We start from the raw sequence: 22029 nt of genomic DNA, 5'->3' as shown, positions 1-22029 counted from the left end.
CAGCCTGGTGCTGTGTCAGACTATTTTGTCCATCTAGCTCAGTGGTGGTCAAACTTGGCCCTCCAGCTGTTTTGGGACTACAATTCCCATCATCCCTGACTGCTGGGTCCTGTTAGCTAGGGGTGATGGGAGTTGTAGTCCCAAAACAGCTGGAGGGCCAAGTTTGGCCATCACTGAGAGTTCATTACAGTCTACACCAGTGTTTCCCAAACTTGGGTCTCCAGCTGTTTTTGGACTACAATTCCTATCACCCCTGACCACTGGCCCTGCTAGTTAGGGATGATGGCAGTAGTAGCCCAAAAACAGCTGGGGGAGACGCAAGTTTGGGAAACACTGGCCTAAACTGACTGGCCTACAGGTCTCCAGTATTGTAGACATTCCCAGTCCTACCTGGACATGCCGTGGGTTGAACCTGGAACCTTCTACATGAAAAACAGATGCTCTACCACTGAACTATGGCCCTTCTCAAGCAATTCATAGAATTGCAGAGTTGGAAGGGACCACAAAGGTCATCTATTCCAACCCCCTGGAATGCAGGAACCTTTTGCCCAACTTGAGGCTCAAACCCACAACCCTAAGATTAAAGCTCTCGCGCTCTACCAACTGAGCCATGTTAGTATTTGGTAGAACGGTCACAGGTGTTTCCTAAGGAACTGCAACATGTAGAGCTACTGTTTGTCTGTGTTTACAGCCTGTTCACAATTTCTATTTTCGCTAACAGTGAAATTTGATCTTATTCGCATGGTCTGAAAACTGGTCACTGCAATAAGAAATCAGTCATCTCCCCGACAGATACTGGAAATGACAGATAGTTGTGGTGTGATTACTTAAGTACTTTAACTGTTAATGGAATTTTATTGTATTTTAATTTAGGTAAGAGAGCCCTTACTGTATTTTCCTATCTTATACCAGTAATGAATAGTGTAGTGACCACCCAGAAGCAAAGAGCTGGATTCCAGGAGGGAAGTGCTGTTTAGTTATACATATGTTCTTGTTTATATAAATTGAGCTTTTGAAATAAAAATATTTTTTTAAAAAAAGGGGGGGGGACCTGTGGATGTCAGCAATGCAAAAAATGTCTGAGTGGAGAAATGCAGTTGATGTAATTAAATCACTGCAATGAGAGCTGTCAGATTTCCGTGAGGTGGAAAGGGTTGTTTAAAACGGCAAATCTCTCAGCAGCATTCAAACCTAGTTCCAACTGGCTTCCCGATATCTCCTCCTGAGCCTCTCCAATGACAGGAGCACTTTCACTTCATCAGGTGGTCAACTGGGTGAAGATGGATGCAGCAATTTTAGAGCAATAGGGAGTTGGCCTGGAAGCGCCCTCAGGACAAATGTTCCTTTCGTTCTCCTGGTCGAAGTCCAAAAAGCTGGCTCTATGGCTTTGCATTATGGCTCAGCTGAGGGGAATATACACCGTCAAATGTGCTTTCTGAACCCCTATTCCCTGTGACATCACAAAAGCAGAGTTCTCCTTATGTTCTTACACTGCGACTGCTTGTTAAAACACTGGTCTTTACCCTTCACCTCAGTTCAGGACGCAGCAGCAAACTCCAGTCCCACTTAGGAACCAAACATTTGCCCTTGAACAATGCCAGGGTTTTTAAAAAAGGAGACAATGGCATCAGAGTAGAAAGATTTCCCAACAAAATCCCGAAGGCTTTAGAGATATTATACAACCACGCTCGTGTGAAAATAAACCACAGAAGAGATTCCAGTTTACTGTCAGAATTCCAAATGCTGCATGTGTGACTAAAGGGAAGTCCTCTTTCTGCACATAACTGCTGCATTATGGGGAAGCATTGCTTCTTTTCTCTTGCATTTCTGGGAAGTCTTGCTTATAAGCTTTTCTCTGCTTTTGCACACACACTGTACAACCTGTTCTAAATACCAAGACATTCCCTCATTGCTAAGTTCATGAAAAACACTATGACCTGTACTTAATACACAGCTGACCACATCTATGGAATTCAATTATTATATTCTTTCATGCCTGTCTAGTTCCAGCTTCGTTTCCCAGCCTTTAATCTATCGTTGATTAATGATCACATGTAATTCCCACCTTGTACTTATGTTAACCAATCAGCAACAAGTTGCTTTGTGTTTGTATCAACCAATCAGTCACATGCACACCTGTGGCAATGTTTGTAATATTCAATAAAAGAGAGTTCCCGGGGCTCGCCCCGGCAGACGCCTCTCCATGACACCTATCTACTCGTCTGTCGTTATTCCAACCCAACATGTGACAGTTATGCTGGGGACATTACGGCAAATTAAGAGTGTTGACTCTTGACTGGCATCAATGGGAGCCCTGGTGTCTCAGCCTGTTGACACCAGAAAAGCTGAGGGGCCCATCAGAGGCAACAGCCAGGAGCCCTATCCTCTGGAGCTGACCCCTCTAGAACAACAAACAGGAACAAAAAATATTCAGTTGTATCCAACTGTCCTACTCAGAGTAGACTGTTAAAATTATGGGAGTAAGTTAGTTGTGTCCATGAATCTCTGTGGGTCTACGCTGAGTAGGACTAGCACTGGATGAAACCTAGGCCCCAGCAAGGCCTACAAAGCTGTTCCCCACAAGCTGCACAAAACTGCCCAATTCATAACATCATACATGGGGGCAGGTGTGAGACAGGTTATAGATTCAGGTACAGTGGTACCTCGGGTTACAGATGCTTCAGGTTACAGATGCTTCAGGTTGCAGACTCCGCTAACCCAGAAATAGTACCTCAGGTTAAGAACTTTGCTTCAGGATGAGAACAGAAATCGTGCTCTGGTGGCGCGGCAGCAGCAGGAGGCCCCATTAGCTTAAGTGGTACCTCAGGTTAAGAACAGTTTCAGGTTAAGAACGGACCTCCAGAACGAATTAAGTTCTTAACCCGAGGTACCACTGTACAAAGGAAAAATGAGGAGGATAAAGGGAGTTTCATGTGGTACTTTTGCAAGTGGAGATCATTGATAGGGAGCCCCACTGGTGCTAGAAGCCCATTTTCAAAGAGGCCACCATTCCACAATTACAGGGAGCCATTTTGGATCGATTTGCAGGACTTAGATTGGCTACAGACCACGTCCTGCAAACGCAACATTTTCCCTCTTCAGACTCCCAGTGGATTCTAAAGGAGCTCCCTGTAACCATCAATTAGATGGCTGGTGGTTACTGCAAGCCCAGCTGAAGGCACATTCCCAGCGCCAATCAGCTAATTGGTGCCATTAGCCTTTAAAGGAAGTTGGTGTGACGGGAAGCTAACTTTGAGAGCTGTCAATCATTATTACATTATGTGAGGACAGGTGGGCAGTCCTGCCCACTTCTCAAAGGTAGGGTGGGGAAATTAAGGGTTTGGCCCACCAGCAGGATCAAGTCCCGTCCCCAGTCTTCTTAGGTGACATTGGAATTGGGAGTGGCAATAAATGTGTACTACAGTCACGATGCATCCCTTCCTCACTGAGAGACGGTTGTGGCCCTCCATGGTGGAATTCCCTTTGTACTGATCTGTGTATGGCCTCTACAGTGGTACCTTGGTTCTCAAACTTAATCCGTTCCAGAAGTCGGTTCCAAAACCAAGGCGTGCTTTCCCATAGAAAGTAATGCAAAATGGATTAATCCATTCCAGACTTTTAAAAACAACCCCTAAAACAGCAATATAACATGAATTTTACTATCTAACAAGACAACTGATCCATAAAATAAAGGCAATAAACTACAGTCACTCAATCAATCAATCAATCAATCAATCAATCAATCAATCAATCGTAGCTGAACTGGGTTCCACACAGTCACAAAAACAAAACAAAAAGAGCCGCAAAAACACAAAATAAATAGCAAAAACAGACAGACCTCAGCATAACATTCAATTTGGAAGTATAACACTCAAAACAGAGTGTGTTCAGCTTCCGTAAAAAGTTTGCAAACCGGAACACTTACTTCCGGGTTTGCAGTGTTTGGGTTCCAAGTTGTTTGAGAACCAAGGCGTTTGAGTGGTACCTCGGGTTAAGAACTTAATTTGTTCTGGAGGTCCGTTCTTAACCTGAAACTGTTCTTAACCTGAAGCACCACTTTAGCTAATGGGGCTTCCTGCTGACGCCGCACAGCCAGAGCATGATTTCTGTTCTCATCCTGAAGCAAAGTTCTTAACCTGAAGCATTATTTCTGGGTTGGCGAAGTCTGTAACCTGAAGCGTATGTAACCCGAGGTACCACTCTATAGTGCTAGGGCAGCCACATCATGAACAAACAGCAACTGCATGGAAACCAAGACCAAATGGGGATTTGCATGTGCTAAACACTTATAGATGAATAATCACTGTAACTTAAAATAAAAACGCATCGGGCTCTTGCTCATTCTGCCATCCAGGTACTAACTATTAATGGACATGCAAGCCCTGCATCTGCCTGCCAGAGTCAACAATACTGAGCTACATGAACTTAGGATAAGGCAGCCTCCTGGGTCCCCTGGTAAACAGGACCTGCTGTTTGCCCATGCCTGTTTGGGACAATAAGAAATGAACAAGGAGTTGTCGCACCCTGGTGGGCCACAAGGCTGGTGCTCTTTGCTGGGTCCTAAGTTGCACTGGCCGGAAGTGGGTGTTAAATGCTGTGCTAATTGCTTTTTTAAAATTCCCCTCAGCTTGGCTTTCCTGGCTTGTGGATCAATCTGATGCGAATCAGAACTAGCCTAGGCTCTCCCCCCTCTCCTTTATCCTGGAATCATCTCATGCTGAACATTATGGAATGCCTGAAGATGGCTCCAGAGTAAATAGTTTGGGCTACAGCCACGAGGAAGGCCGAAAGTCTGTCTGTTCCAGTTAGGGCAGCTTATATTTATTGGAACAGAAGTGCAAAAATATTTGGAGGTAAAATGAACCCAACGGATGTTTTTGCTAGCAGGAGGCTTTTAATGGCAACTGTGCTACTCGTTGGGAAAGATAACAGCTGAGCACGCAAAGTGTGGAAGTTGCTTTCGCGTCGTGAAAGGATCATCCAGTTCTTTGTGATTAATTGGATTATAAGTGGTTTTCCACTTCCCACCCAGATCAAGTTGGCCCTTGGAGGAATTTGTTTACTATCGGTTGCAAGGTTGAAGCGAAAGACTTCAACAAGAAGCCCTTTTCAAGAATTTAATCTAAAAGATTAAGTCTTCTCTTGTCATACTTCCCTAATACTTCCCCATTTTTTTAAAAAAAAACACACAACCCAGGTTTTCTGTTGGCAAGCGCAATTTTATTGGTACAAAGAAAGGGAACATTAAGTACTTTACACTCCAGCTTCATTCCACTATGATAAAATATTGCTAATCTAAAACAAGCCCTTGTGGAGAAAATAAGGAAAAATTCCAGATGTTCTAATTTTCCTGAGGGGTTGTGTTTCTCTCTTTTGATGTGCTAGTAGTCATGAAGTGACTCTTCCATCCTGGCATAATGGGCTAACTTTGCCAAGGGGGGTGGATAGTTTTTAATTAGAGGAGGCTTGTGTCTGACCATGGAAGAAAGGGAATGCACAGCCTAGAATTAGAAAACAACAAAAACAATTAAAAGATGGCTGGCAGAACAGTGCAGGTAAGGAGCGGTGGAGTTTCTAATGCACCTGGGGTGGAATATCATCTCTTCAGGAAACCAACACAATAATCAGTCCCACAGGAAAAAACAAACAAACCCACACATGATTATTTATTCATTCATTTAATAGACCATTCAGCCAAAAGTTCAAGGCAGTGAACATTTGGAAGAATACACCACCACCACCTGCTATATCTAAAATAATAACAAAAAGCTAAAGGCAGCACAATATATCATAAATAGCATAGAAGAGTGACACCAGCTAAAATAGGAGCCCAAGAAAACAAAACGCTGCAAAACAATTAAGGAGTTACCCTAAATCAGGCATGGCCAAACTTGGCCCTCCAGCTGTTTTCGGACTACAACCCCATCATCCCTAGCTAACAGGACCAGTGGTCAGGGATGATGGGAACTGTAGTCCCAAAACAGCTGGAGGGCCATGTTTGACCATGCCTGCCCTAAATGATGCACAAAGAACCTTATAGCCAAAGGAAACTTCTAAAAGGAAGGTCCTTAAGATACAATGAGAACCATTATAGAACAAGGAGGGTGGCTTCTCGAAAGCACAGGCACAGATACAACAAAAGACATTTCTGACGTCAGTGGCCCTGTCTGACTCCAGCTACAAAAGCTGAGGCTGCTGAAGAGGGAAGAGGTCATCTTGGTTGTGAGTCCTGGAAGACATGCTCCCTGCCTTGCTGGCCTAATTTCTCACCTGGCCTGAGAGGGCGGGGCCGGACTGACTCCAGCTGCAAAAGCTGAGACTACTGAACAGACCATTGGGCTGGGGTATTGTTTGGCGAGGCTTGTTACTCTTATTGATGTTGTCGTGTTTTTTTGTATCTTTATTTTTATATCTTTATGAGGGAATGGTTCGACTTGGTTGCATACTTTTGGATGTGTTGCATTTACAGTGGTACCTCGGGTTGCATACATTTCAGGTTACAGACGCTTCAGGTTACAGACTCCGCTAACCCAGAAATAGTACCTCGGGTTAAGAACTTTGCTTCAGAATGAGAACAGAAATCTCAGGCAGCGGCAGAGGTGCTTCAGGTTAAGAACAGTTTCAGGTTAAGAACGGACCTCCGGAACGAATTAAGTACTTAATCCGAGGTACCACTGTATTGTTCATGACTACCTCGGTTATGTTTGTAATTACTGTAAATCTTTTTTGTGTTGCAAGCCGTCTTGAGCATAGTGTTAACTATGAAAAGGCAACATACCAATAATGTGGTGATGATGGATATCTCAAGAGGGCTGTCCTCCATGACCTTTATAGGCTCATACGCATTTTCTGGGGGCAAGTTTCATAGCAACTGCAATTTGGTCTGAGTACTGGAAATACACCAAGCTAAAGTCAGCTGGAATGCTTCTGTTGCCACCAACATTGCCTGAGCGGATTAAGCGAGGCCGCCTTGGCAACTCACAGCAATCTCTTTTTGTTGCTGGGTTAAGACCTTCCTCTTTTCCCAGGCATTTGATGGAATGTGATGAGCTACGTGCTAATGATGTTTTACTATTGTTGATGGTGTTTGATGTTCTGGAGAGTTTCTTATTGTTAATTATTGCCGGTAATTCTCTTTCTATCCTGAATGTAAATCACCTCGAGATCATCCCACATTCGGGAACTAATAAATGAAATCAACAACAACCAAGCTAAGTGATGACTGTGTCTTTTATGCAAGCACCGTGTTCTGAAACGACCGTGAGATGGAACAAAATACTTTGAAATGTATGTTGAACATGGCACCTAGGATAGCTACGCATGGAGGGTTTTAAGGTATTCTGTTGCACCATCTGCATGCAGGCATCAGATTCAAATCTTAGCCTTGAGTAGTAGCCTCAGTATCCCCCTCTCTCCTGCCAGGCATTTATTTGTTAATTTGTTTAATAAAATGTATATCCTCCTTGATTGTACAAAACCTCAAAGTGGTTTAAAAAAAGAATAAAAAAATAATTTTTAAAAATAAACAATTAGCAACAACATATTAAAACAGTCAAAACATTAATACTGTGTCCCTATAAATGTTTCCTCTTTCTTATATTTTGCAGAATTTATTCTGCAATGTTAACATTTTGCAAAACTGTTTTTGCCAGCAGGGCAGGGCAGTGAACTGAAGCCCTCCCCCCTTTGAAACACGATTTAGCAACTCCTCTAGACAGTTATGCATCAAGCATGCACTTCAATCTCCCACTGGGCTTGTCCATCTCTGTGTGTGTTTTTTTTTGGGGGGGGGTTTACTTGCTTACTAGTCATTTGCTACTCTTGAAGGAAATGTGCTTCCCCTCCAAGTTGGCATCTGTGAGTGACAAAACCACAGCCCTGGTGTTCAAAGCACTTCAAATACATTATATACATTATTGTGGTGTAGCCAAACTTGGCACTCCAACTGTTTTGGGACTACAACTCCCATCATCCCTAGCTAACAGGACCAGTGGTCAGGGATGATGGGAATTGTAGTCCCAAAACAGCTGGAGGGCCAAGTTTGGCCATCACTGCATTGTTGTGTTTTGCTCCTCACCATCACCCAGATGCTGGACTGAGGCCGAGAGATAGAGGGACTTGGCCAAGGCATTCGTGGCAGAGGCGAGTTTCCTAATTTGTAAGCTCAAGTCTCATTACACAATGTGAGATGCACAACATGACCAAACAAAACACAGGCAATGAGTAGCTCAGCTGCTATTAGGCTTATTAGTTCCAAAGCCGCAGGGTAATTAAAATCTAGAAAGGAAGGATATAAGTAAGGTTTACTGGGGTCTCTTTATCTTGAAGGACAGGTGCTCTCTTACTGAATCATCATCACCGCCGCAGGATTCCAGCACCACAGGTGGAATCCAATTAACGGCTGTGGAATCCAATTACTGGCGAAGGGATCTCCAAAACTGAATTATTGCTGTTTCTAATGTGGTGAGATAAAAAGATGCAAAAAATTGTAATTCTGCTATTGCCTCTGACATCAGTACACGACCCAAGCAAGTGAGATCATGCAGACATGCATTAACATGCATACATCTGTAACCAAAAACCTTCTTGGTAGAAGAAAACCAAGTGACGCTGGTAGGGGCTAGGAAGGAAGGTATACAGTAGGCGTGCTGAGCATTTCTCAGCTGCTTTTCATATAACAAAACATCAAAACGCTTAACAAATAACGCACGAAAACAATCATGAACAAGAGGTAGTAAGAGAGACACAACTCTAGGGAGTCAGTTGCCATCTCCATATGCCTCATGAGATGTGGTTCTGGGCTTCCTATGCCTTCCTACCTACCTTCCTATTGCTATCTCCCAATTGCTTTCAAGATGTGCAGGTGGACTCTCCAGAGTTTTGCCTGCTGGGAAGATCTGGCTGTGTGGGGAGGGAGCCGTCATCATGTGAGTACAAAAGGGAGGGCAGTGGAGGGAAAGAGGCATGAGACCAAGATGGGGGAACGGACTGTATTCCTTCTAGCCTTGTGAATATCTGTGGGATAACCAGCCTCATACAACCAACATACCCAAGTCTCATTAATGCATGAAGGGGTTAATGCCATAGAGTAAGCTGTCCTGCTAGGCTTAGCTCACCTTAAGAAGGGCTAGCTAATCAATCCTTTGTTCGCTCCATCTACCTGAGAAACTCAGCATGTGAGGAGGTCTGAACTGGTTGCTCCAAATTCAGATAGCAAGGCTCTAACATGCCTTTCTTGAGTTCCTAACCAATGAAACTAAGCCAAGTTTTCTTGCCTGTGCAACTTTTTCTGAATGCTGTATGGAAAAGCACATGAATCTGACCTTTGGAGAGTTTGTAGGTAAACCATTTTAAATTTACAAAACGTATGGTCTTTTTCCATCTAAACTCTGAACGTCTCAGTACAGCAAGAAATCAAAACCATCTGCATTAGCCTCTGAGCGGTTTAATTAGAAAGGTGTACAGGTTTTTGTCATTCATCTACCCCTTCTTGTCTCCTCTGCTCTCCCAGCAAGACACTATGAACTCTTGCCACAACATGTTGTAGATGGATGTCAACTCTTTAACTTGGAGAAACATCCTATCCTGGCTCTTAGATTGGGGTTTGAAGGAAATCACCCAAACGAAAGTGTCTTTGTCAATCAAACTGACAGTAAAAGGAAGGTTAAATGTTCCTTTTTTCACTTGTTTTGGTTATCAAATGTCCTGTGCTTTAAAAAAATAAAATAACAAGGTTGTGCAATTTGATAGCTGGTGCTCATAGCTCCGTAAATTTCTTAGTACCTACTTAAAAAGTTCCATCATTTATATGAGATTCTCCTCAGTCACAGCATCAAAGAGCTAGCACTTAAACAATCATAAGACATAATTGTCAGATCATTACCCTTTTCAGCTAAATTATCCTGCATTTAACCATTATTTGATGTCTATGATACAATGGTTTTTGTCAGCTCTCTTTTATTAGTCTCTCAATGGTTCATTAACATGGCCACGTAATCTTCAGGAGCACTGAAGATAGCATGATAGCAAATAATTTAATCGCAAGCTGGTTTGGAGACTATGCTCAAGGCTCTTCATATTCCACAATTCCATATATGCCCTGCAAAAGTGCAATAACTGGTAAAAAGTGCACCAATGAGCATTCTGCGAATCTCATCTTCTGGCTCCTGGCTCTCACACATTAGTTGTCTATGGTTCAGCTCCGACACACAGTTAATATTGCCTCCCTCTTGCCTAGTTAGTCAGGAATCAGGGGTGAAATTTCCATTTATCAGAAATCGCACTAAGAAGAGGCTGCTGGACAGGCCAATGGCCCATCTAGTCCTGAATCATATTCTCACAGTGGCCAAGCAGATGCCACAAGGAAACTAGTAAGCAGGACTCGGGTACAAGAGCTTTGTCTCCATTTAGCATTCCCACAAACCTGCTTGTTTGCTTGCATGTGGGGCTGTGTCAGGGAAATCCTGACAGTGCTACTGCCCATATATAGTGGATGCTCCACTAGACCTCCACACTCCAATGGACACAGAATGATCCAATGCATACAGGATGGTGTCTTAATTTTTAAGGCACATATCAGTCCCTCTCATGGACCACCAAGTTGGTTTTGCTCATTTTTATGGTACTTCTTTGTAGACACACAGATGACTATATGTCCATGCGGTCCAGTTCTGTCTATCGTAACTAACAGCAGTTCTCAGTGCAAAAAGCTGGGGATTCAGCTATCTTCTGGCTCTTCTACCCCAACAAAAGATGGAGTAAAAATGAGGGGAAAGAGAACCGTCTGGGGCACCTGACTTTTACAGGGTGTCATTACTGCTACAGCTGACCTTGTGCTTCTCCTATAGCAGGCATGTCAAAATTCCGTTTCGGGGGCCTAATCCGGCCCACCGGTCGATTTAATCCAGCCCCTGAGGCAGTTTATTTCCTAGGGTAAAATCCTAAAATAAACCCACAACAACTTCTATCCTAAGGAAGTTCAACAACTTTGGTTGGCCTTTTGGTTGACCCTCACAGTCCTTCACTTCATCAAATCTGGCCCTCTTTGAAAAAAGTTTGGACACCACTGTCCTATAGAATAATGTTATTGCAAAGACTAAGACTGGCCTCAATATTTTCACTGTGACTGACGATTAAAGAGGGAAAGTTTCTATTCTCAGAACGCTGCCAGACCTCAAGCGATAAGAACACATCACCTGTAAGCTAAGCCAACAAGTCTTTGCATGCTCAGAGCTCGGGAAGCCAGAAAATGTTCCAAATGTGTTTTTCTCTCTGTGTTGGTAACAACAAGCGTAATAGCTAATTTGGCTGCCTCTGGATCTCCAGTATGGGGAAAGATCTTGGCAACCTGGATTATTTGGTGAGGGCTGAATACTAACAGGTCGGGTTGGTGCTTCAAGAGGGCGAAGTGGCAGGACACTGTGTGCCTCTGAAAGGAGCTTGTAAACAGAGCTGAACAGTTCCAGGTGTGCTCCGTTTGAACCAAGCCCTCTGAAAACCCATGGCTCTCCTCCAAGTAAACATGAGAAAATTTATTAAGGAAAGCCGTGCAACTGAATTGCTTCCTTCAAAGCTCCCTCCTCTTCTGGCTCACTTCCAATCAGATTTGGGTCTCCCTCTACTTCCTGCTTCAAGTGCCACACATGACAAAATGGCCACACAGGTACAAATCTAATGCAAGTCCACCCCTTTGGATAGGGAGGCTGTTTCCAAATGGGCAATGCACAAAAGAGAAATGTTATTAATTTGAGGTTCTCCTACGCTGCTTCTCCAACGAGCACAAAGAGACGGACAACGGGCGTTAAAACATGTGGACCTATAGCAAAGTTGTAGAATACATGAGATCAGATTTGGTCCCAAGAACCCTCAATTAAAAAGAGTTCAGGAACCAAAGACCTGGAATCTTGAGAGAGATGTGACCACTTGGAGAAGACAATACAGTGGTACCTCAGGTTACATACGCTTTAGGTTACAGACTCCGCTAACCCAGAAATAGTTCTTCAGGTTAAGAACTTTGCTTCAGGATAAGAACAGAAATAATGCTCTGGTGGTGCAGCGGCAGCAGGAGGCCCCATTAGCTAAAGTGGTGCTTCAGGTTAAGAACAGTTTCAGGTTAAGAACGTACCTCCGGAACGAATTAAGCACTTAACCCGAAGTACCACTGTACTGACCTTGAGACACATCAATGGCTCGATATGTTTCAGATGTTGATCATGCAAACAATCATGCTTAAAATCACTCCAAGTTCAAATTAATTTGTCAGCAGCCATAACATTAAAACAGAAGGATAGCAAAAAAAGAGAGGGGTGGTGGTAGACCAACAACAGATTTGCTTGCTTAGCAGAGATTTCCTTAACAAGGTGCACCGATGGTTCCCTCTCTTGGACCTCACCCAGGATTTTGAGGCTATCGCAAAACAGATCAGCTCCTTCTTGACACTGAGCTAGCCTACAACAATGGCTCTCTGGGCAGCATCTATGCATAATGCATGTCCTACACAGCCACATTTAACTGAAGTTATAGGTTTTAAGCTGTTTTTTAAAAAAAATCCAATCCAATATGGATAAACAACATAAATTCAAAACCATGTACATGTTGTGTGACCTGCACACGACTCATATATAATGTAGTGATGGACAGATATTATTTTTTACAACTGCATACTAAAGTGCTTATACTGTACATTCTTAATTTCTTTATCCTCACCCCAAATAATGTTATATATGCTAGGCTGAAAGTGCATTCCTATATGTGCCCAACAGACTTCAATAGTCTATAGACTTATTCCCAAGTAAGAGTGCATAGGGCTGTTACTGTTTTGCTAAATGAAATCAAGTAAGCTTCATGGCTTACCAACAAAGGTCCGTATAGTTAAAGCCATGGTTTTCCCAGTAGTGATGTATGGAAGTGAGAGCTGGACCATCAAGAAGGCTGATCGCCCAAGAATTGATGCTTTTGAATTATGGTGTTGGAGGAGACTCTTGAGAGTCCCATGGACTGCAAGAAGATCAAACCTATCCATTCTTAAGGATATCAGCCCTGAGTGCTCACTGGAAGGACAGATCGTGAAGCTGAGGCTCCAATACTTTGGCCACCTCATGAGAAGAGAAGACTCCCTGGAAAAGACCCTGATGTTGGGAAAGATGGAGGGCACAAGGAGAAGGGGACGACAGAGGACAAGATGGTTGGACAGTGTTCTCGAAGCTACAAACATGAGTCTGACCAAATTGCGGGAGGCAGTGGAAGACAGGAGTGCCTGGCGTGCTCTGGTCCATGGGGTCACGAAGAGTTGGACACGACTAAACGACTAAACAACAACAAAGCCTCATGGCTAAGCAGATATTTGTAGCTCAAATCCTACAATAGGATAAGTTGCTGCAATAGATGGACATTTGCACAGGTATACCAGAGATCTTAGTCTTACTAAGCAACCTTTGGACAGTTACGCTATAAGGAATAATATAAATAAAAGGTATCTGAGTTGATTTGATCTAGACATGTCCCCCTTAAAATGTATTTTATATTTTATGTGTCAGTACATATTTCCATACAAAATCAAACTTTTAGAGTGCCCCAAATCTAAATTTTATATTGTATGGCACATGGCTGGGGGAAAAACCACCTATATTGGGTATAAATGTGTCCAAATAAATAAAATCTGCTGTTTTATTCTTAAGAGGTCTTTTCCCAGTCAGACATCCCTGTCCACATCACAAGACCCTCTCCCCAGCCTGCAAAACTCAGCTCTCTTTCAGTCATTTTCCAAGCCTGAAGCTATGACCACACCTCTAAAATTCTACGATTCAAGAGGAAACATTTCGAAATTATGCAACTATTAAGACTTTTGAATTATATTGTTGTCACTCTAAATAGTCACCAATGTAGGGGAGATGCGATTGAACAAAACAAAATATAGAAAATGATTACGAGTTTATTAGATATAACATCAAATCATTACCTACCTAAATAGGAAAGATGTTTAGGACAGGACATTCCACTTTCTATTTAAGAATGGCCCTGGAAAAACACCCCACAACAAACAAACAAACAAACAAACAAACAAACAAACAGTGTGACCTTAAAATACTTTTTTACAAACTGATTTTTATACAATTTTTTATATAGATTCAATAAATAATACTAATATGGTTTCTTACCCCACTAGGTTAAATCAGATCTATCCCATATCTAATAATACTTGCCAGAGTTGTAAATCTTTAAAGGCTGACACTGGACATATATTTTGGACGTGCCCCAAAATAAACTATTTTTTGGACATCTGTATGAACTATATATTAAGATACACTTTACCAATAGACCCCATAATAGTACTTTTTGGTTACAAGAGAGTATATTTTGTTAGTCAGTAGAGAAATGGCAATGTATTTTTAATCAATGCTCTACAGACAATTAGTTTTTACTGGAGAAAAATAAATGCTCGCACATTAGACGACCAGCTTACAAAAAAAAAAAAAAAGTGGTCTAATGTTGAGAAACATTATTAGGGTAAGGGAGGGTAGGCAGTTTGCTAACTATTTTGTTGAAACCTTGACATCTTTCATCATTTAGTGGTACAGGAGAATACAGGAGAAAGCTGAGTCACAAATATTGTTGGGAATATTGTAAATACGTTTTGTGTTTTTATTTCTCTGTTACTTAACCTCCCCTCCTTTCTCCCTGCCTTTTCTCTTCAGATACATTCTGTATTTTATATTTATTTACTTCCTTGCTAATATTTGCATTTGTGGCTTATTTGATTAATTATTTAATTGCTATACCACTTCATATCTCTAAACTGTGTAAAATAAAATAAAAAAGGCAGAGAATGTGGCAACGTAACTGTGGACAAAGTAAGGTCAAGACACTCTTGTAAACTATACAAGCCCAAGTGAGACTGTAGCACCACAGCAATGAAAAGGGAACGCCACAGCTCATTTCCTCCAATGGGAAATTTGGCACCCCAGTCTAATCTGTGGGTTTTGGAGCAATGCACCCATGAACCATCCCTCAATCTCCCCTACCCAGAACAAAACGTTTGGGAACAAGTTGATGCATTCCTTTCTCGGAAGCTGTTGTGCCATAATACCACCACCTGCAATGGGTAGGATTAGCATTTCGTGTTGGCCTACTGTTTTCATAATCTTCATTACGGGAAATAAAAGCACTCAGCCTTCACAGTGTTTTTAATTAACAGAGAAATGGAAAATCACAAAGGAGAAGAAGTGCCAACTATGATCGACGGTACATATCTCATGCCAGTTCCTTGACTCGGATAGAGTAACTCCGCTGTCCTCCTGCGCCTAAAAGAAAGCTGTGATTTCCATTCAATACTACTGATTTTTTTTTTAAAAAGAGAGAAGGTGAGATTTGGTGAGCAAGATTGTGACCCCCTGCCAAAATAAAAATATTAGTTCACAATACAGCGACCCAGTGTTGGCTAAAAAAAAGTATTGGAGCAGTTTCTGAAGATTAGTTGGGGTTCCCATTTAGAAAGATGTACCTGTTTATATGTTAAAGAGTTTGGCAATCTTGTTTGTAGGCGAGGAGATTTATGAGAATGCAAATGGGGAATTTCCCCTTGTTTACTGGCCCTGGTGGAGTGATGAGCAGCTGTTAGCTATTCCCACTGCAGCTGGGATCATGGCTGCCATATCTAGGTAAAGGTAAAGGGACGCAGGTGGCACTGTGAGTTAAACCACAGAGCCTAGGATTTGCCGGTCAGAAGGTCAGCAGTTTGAATCCCCACGATGGGGTGAGCTCCCGTTCCTCGGTCCCTGCTCCTGCCAACCTAGCAGTTCAAAAGCATGTCAAAGTGCAAGTAGATCAATAGGTACTGCTCCGGCGGGAAGGTAAATGGCGTTTCCGTGCGCTGCTCTGGTTCGTCAGAAGCAGCTTAGTCATGCTGGCCAGATGACCCGGAAGCTGTACGCCGGCTCCCTCGGCCAATAAAGCAAGATGAGCGCCACAACCCCAGAGTCAGTCACAACTGGACCTAATGGTCAGGGGTCCCTTTTTAAAGACTGCTGGACAGTTAAGTCCAGTCAGAGGCAACTCTGTAGTGCTCATCTCTCCTCAGGCTAAGGGACCCAGCATTTGACCACAGACAGCTTTTTGGGTCATGTGGCCAGCATGACTAAACCACTTTTGGTGCAATAAATACTGTGACGGAAGCCAGAGCGCATGGAAACACTGTTTACTTTCCTGTCACAGCGGTGCCTATTTATCTACTTGCACTGGTGTGCTTTTGAGCTGCTAGGCTGGCAGAAGCTGGGACAGAGCAACGGGAGCTCATCCCGTTGCAGGGATTAGAACCGCCAACCTTCTGATCGGCAAGCCCAAGAGGCTCAGTGGTTTAGACCTGCGTCCCTGCTGCCACATCTATGAAACACCAACAGAAACTGCAGGAGGGGATGGTAAGGAGGAAGAATCAGAACGGAGATGCAGAGAGGGGAGCAGACAAGAGCTGGTTCCTCATCCAGATCAGCAGAATACCTTCTCTGTGGAAATGTGGAATCAACAAGAACAGGAGAAGGATAAAAACAAAAACAAGGAAGATCTAGGCTCCTCCATCAACGCTGAAGCCTCTCACGTCCTGTCTTTGCTATATGATCCATCTTAAAAGATAGGAGAATGTAATACTGTTATTATAGTGACTACCCATTCAACTGAATTGCACCAAGAAGGTGTCATGTGAAACCTTGTGGTTTCTAAGCAAATCCATGGTCTAATTTCACAAACGTTGCTCATGAGTTTCGAACCCCTTGATGCCAGTAGCTGATCTACTATGATGCCAGAGGAGAATAAGGCCGGCAAAACTGCCATGCCTCCGCGTCATCAGAGGAGCTAAACCAAAGGATATCAAACAGACACGACCCCATTCCCCCTACTCATGCCCACTCAGAAACAAAGCAAGGAGACAATCTGGAGTACAGGAAAAACAGGACTAAGCCAGTAGAGAAAGAGGACCCAGGGGAGAACCTACAGTGAACCATTCTCCATACCTTAATCTCTGAGTCTCATGTTCATCTTTTTCTCACGACCAACCATTAAAGCCTTTCACTGTTAGAAGCTTTGTGCTTCAAAGAATACTATTCCCAACAATGATGGGTAGAAACTTGCTTGAGATTCTTACTGTCAACTTCTGGGAAGGAGGGTAATAATATGCAGAATCAGCTTCCTGGACGTACCAGAGTAACCTTCATGATTTACCGAGAGATTATGATGTTTGCGCAAGGTCTCCAATAAACTGTCACGTCTGTCTTCACTGTGTGGAGTATCCTGCTTGCAGCCCCTTGCCCTTTTAAAAGACTGGATACCAGAGTACCCACTGGGGAAACTATTTTAATGCTACTGTTTAGGGAAACCTAACAATAGGACATAACCTGAAATGAGGCACACGTGGTTTGTAAATGAGATTTCAAACCCATATAGCAACCAACAGATAGATCTCCTGATATGTTAGCTGTACTAAATTGAACCAATTTAACTGAGATATTTATTTACTAGATTTTATAGACCACCTTTCATCAAAAGATCTCACAGTACAGAGGTGTTAAAAAGTACAAACAAACCGGATAGAAGCATAGGAAGGAAAACAAGTTTGTATGAAAGCAAATGTTGCTTTGCACAATTCCACAATTCTACCTCCACCAACTGGAGTGGAGAGGCTGAGGCCCTCACATCCACCATTTGTAGAGTATAAGGTAGGGAAGAGGTCATATTACCAATGTGATTATTGTTCAGGACTTTATCTGTGGACATTGGACAAGTTTCATACGTTGAGTGACTATTAAAAAGGCCTCTGTACTGGGTAGGAATACCAAAGCCTTTTGCTTGGCTGGGATAGTGGGGCATGACTGATTTGTACTGATAAAGCAATGATAGTTATTGTGATTATTTATTTGTGTCTCAGAATAAATGATCTCTGCATGAACAGCTGTTTTCTTTTCTTTTTCTTTTTGCAATTTAGTCTTCAATATAAGCAAGCGAGCCTTTCACCCTTGCTAAAAAATAGTCTCTCTCCCTATTTAAGTGTCCTAACAAGCCACTAATATAGCTCATCAGTCCTGCTGCCAGGTGCCCCCATTTTCCATGAGGCCTTAAGGACTCATCCCATTTTGGGTGTGAGGACATTAGAGTGTTTTGCTGAGGAAAAAGGAGGGCATAAAAACTGAGATAGTGACCCTGGCCACATAGTATCTTGCGCTATGGAAGGTATCCATACTTTTTTCAAAGAGGGCCAGATTTGATGAAGTGAACATGCTGTCCAAATGGCCGACCAAAGTTGTTGACCTTTTTTTTTTTAGGATTGAAGTTGTTGAGAAATAAACTGCCATAGGGGCCGGATAAAACCGACCAGCGGGACGGATTAGGCCCCCAAAATGGACTTTGGACATACCACCCCCAACTTTTTACAGATTCCTAGCACCGTGAATATAAGACAATGCATTTTGATTTAGGCAAAATACACTCTGCAGTGCTGTTACCCTACCTCTCAGATTAGTGTTAAAACCAGACTACACATTACACTCGTCCTGTGAAAAGCAGCCAGACTTTTTTATTTTATTTTTATGCTTGACATTATACTGCGAGAAAGAAGGAACTGCTAATAGGCTCCTTCTCGGCTTATCTTGCTCTGCTAATTTCTCCTGCTTCTCAATTGCTGGGAAAATTAGCCAGGTGAGATAACAAGAGACAAAAGCCTGTCAGTCAGCAGCAATTCCTGCATTAAGCATTTATCCCTGATGCTAGTTTACTACATGCGGGGGGGGGGGGGGGACAAGTATTGCATCTCCTTACTGTGTGGAACATGCATTTAAAGGTTTGACACCCCCCCACCCCAATCTGTAGTCTGAAGTGTTACAGTCCAGGATTCTACCACTTAAAAATTGACTCCCTGTTACAAAATAAAACAGCTCTTAAACACAATAATAGAAGCTTTCACAAAGAATGATTGCTAGTTCTCAGAGCTGCAGAGATAAGTCTGAAAGCATTGCAAAAATAACGCAAAAGTACTGGAATCAATAAATTTGCTTCTTAAGTCCCACAATGTCTATTTCCACTTTTCAAGATTTTTTTCATGGGCCATGTGCTTTATGTAACATAGAAGGCACCACATTACATTTACTGAGGGTGTTTCATGTCCTGCAAAACACTGTTCTTCAACCTGATCTAAGGTGGGTCTTGGCCTGACCCAAGGTGGACTGCAACAGGAACACTCCCACCATGCAAATAAATAGTGAAAGATTAAGAAATGGGTCTGCAAAATACATGTTTGAGTTAAAAGTGGATCAGACAGGGTTGGAGATACATCCTCCTACTTAAGTTCTCTCCCCAATTCTAGTGAATGAATTTCTAAGGTAACTGTCAAATAAACACAGCATGCCCAATCAGTTTAACTTTTGCACCTTTTGTATTACATAGTGGAGTCATTAAAATGAAATGCAAATATCATTAATGGTTAACTGCTGGCAACACACATGTAGCATATAATGGATAAGGAACTGAGCTGAAGCCCCCAATCTGAACCCCATCTCTGCCCTAAACTCACTAAGTTACTTCCTTTCTTTCACAGCATGCTCCCTCTCTCAGCCTCAGAGTTTCCATTAGAAATATGAGGAGAACACTCAGCCTACAAGGCTGTTGTGAGGATTGAGACAAGAGAATGCCTCTGCATAGTAATGCAAATATTTTCAATTACCTCCTAACCTTAACTCATGATACATTTTCACTATAGCCTTCAGTACCGGACAGGTTGCTCAGATCCTTGACTGAGCCTATGAAAAATGGCACACATACTTTGAGAAGGCTATTCTTTCACAGCTTATTTTTGGCATTGGAGAGACAATTACTTAGTAAACCAACTAAGCATATTTAAAACGGAGGAGGAGAAGACTGTAGCCCCTAGCAAAGCAGAAAGCTTACAGCACAGACATGCTTATATTTACAAGTCTAATCAGACACACTATTTGGATTTCTAATGAAGAGCAGTCAAATATATTGAAATCAAAGAGAGACTTACGATCAGCAAAGTGGCAAACTCGGTCAGTTGTTGACAGTGAGATTGTTCTGCAGACACTGTCCTCAACGGTTTCTCCAAAGCCGGGCTAAATTTCCAAAGGAAAGGAAAGCTCCCTATACATTTGGCCACTTTTGTAAATGCTAATAGAAACTTGGCACATTTTCTACCAGCAACAATTACTCTTTACCAGCAACAATTTTCTTGTAGATAATTAAAAGTTTTGGGAAGAGGCATGTCACTCTTCTAATTTCAGAAACCTGTGATCCTTGGCCAACCAAAAATGTTGAGAGTTATGCAACACAGTTCATTGGGGCTGCATCAGTCTGGATTTCAGTGCCTCCGTAATACATATGAGTCTTTAAGAGCCACTAAATGTCAAATGGCGATAATACAAGATAAAGGGAGATGAAAGGTTAATATTTATTTTGATTAGATGATGATGATGATGATGATAGAAATAAAGGGGATAAGAGAGGAAAGCAGTTATAAGAGAAAGAAATGAATGTGAAAGGACCAGGAGGAGAAATTAAATAAACAGACTTTTTTGGGGGGGGGTTTAAGGTACACAGGTTGAGTATGAAAGGAGGAAGAAATTGCAGGTGTTTAATGGGTAAAAATACTTTGAGAGGCATGTGAAAAGTGGAAAGGGGGAAATATAGAAGAAAAGCCTTCCCTACTTAAGAGCCTCTGGTTCAGCAAATTCTGCCTAAAATGTGGAGGCTGAGCCACAGTATCTCCAGAGCAAATGTCCGTACTCAGCTTGAGGGAAGTTGAGCTTTGGAACTGCTTGCCACAAGAAAAATGCTGCAGCAAAGAATTTATCAGTTTCTAAAGATGGGTTAGGAATCAGTAGAAAGTGATGTCAGTAACTGCCAGCTGCTTAGGCCAAACTCTGCCCCTAAGCATCATATTTTGTGGCTAACTCTGTCCTAAGGTGAGTTCAAGGTGGGACAGAAACCTCGTGGGGAGCAGAATTTTGTGACTTGTGGGCCTCGGTAGCTTTCTGTCACCTCATGGGCCCTGGGGACGGAAAGTCTGAGAATCCCTGGTTCAGAACAAAAGTGACAAAGGTGTTTTTTGTTTAAATAATATGCTGCACTGACTGAAACTGACAAAAGATTCAAGGCAGACCAAAGGAAGGTTTGCTTGCAGAAGATATAGAAATGGTCATTAGCTTAAAAAAGAATTACTCAAAATCAGGCAGTGGGCGGGGGAGTCTATCAGTGGCAATATACCTTTTGGTATTCATTGGGAAGGAGGGACAGGGGGAGAGAGGGGGGAGGGGCTAGAAAAGGTGCCCTAAACATAGTCTGCCTCCCCTTTTCCCTGACTGGATTACCACACCCAGTGGAGTCACCACCTAGCGGTCATAAAAGACAAATGAACTTTGGAACATGGAATATACGGACTTTCTCAGATAACACAGACAGCGAGCGTCCTGAACGCGGAACTGCCATCATTGCAAGATAGCTGTGATGTTTTAACATAGATATTGCAGCGCTGCAAGAGACTCAAACAGCAGGCAAGGGACAACTGAAGGAAGAAAAAGAAGGCCAAGGCTACACATTCTTCTGGAAAGGTCTATAAACACTGACAACTGGGAAACACTGGCCTGCGAGCGCTCCAGTTGGAGAACAGCCTTTACCAAAGGTGTCATGGGCTTTGAAAACACTCAAACTCAGGACACAAGGGAGAAACGTGATAGGAGGAAGGCGCACTTGGCAAATCCACACCGTGATCAACTCCCACCCGGAAACCAATGTCCATACTGTGGAAGGACGTGTGGATCCAGAATTGGCCTCCACAGTCACTCACGGACTCATTGTTAAAGCCGTGTTTATGGAAGACAATCTTACTTGGCTACGAGTGATCGCCAAAGAAGAAGAAGTCTTCATGCCTGGCTGGTGGCCTTTCCAGAAGCATCTAGCTGGGCACTGTGAGAAATACAATACCAGACTAGATGCAGCCTCAATATGATCCAGCAGGGATCTCCTTATGTTCTGAAGTAG

At 42.7% G+C, this 22029-nt stretch overlaps 1 protein-coding gene and 1 long non-coding RNA gene across 5 annotated transcripts in view; both read right to left on the bottom strand.

The window, feature by feature from the left end:
- The window catches only part of LOC310686039, a 33105-nt gene extending 12412 nt beyond the window's left edge, over nt 1-20693 (bottom strand). For both annotated transcript variants that reach the window (XR_014515668.1, XR_014515669.1), the window contains exons 1-3: nt 20021-20693; nt 17001-17140; nt 13962-14016 (exon numbers count right to left, since the gene is read on the bottom strand). This is a non-coding gene — a long non-coding RNA (uncharacterized lncRNA). The remainder of the gene's footprint in view (nt 1-13961; nt 14017-17000; nt 17141-20020) is intronic.
- The window catches only part of CFAP299 (cilia and flagella associated protein 299), a 336852-nt gene that overhangs the window by 118727 nt on the left and 196096 nt on the right, over nt 1-22029 (bottom strand). The gene's annotated exons all lie outside the window — the stretch shown is intronic.

The sequence above is a fragment of the Podarcis liolepis genome, assembly GCF_965112155.1.
Source record: "Podarcis liolepis genome assembly, chromosome: 9".
Taxonomy (NCBI): Eukaryota; Metazoa; Chordata; class Lepidosauria; order Squamata; family Lacertidae; genus Podarcis; species Podarcis liolepis.
The sequence above is the reverse complement of the archived record's forward strand: the minus strand, read 5'-3'. Positions and strand labels throughout refer to the sequence as shown.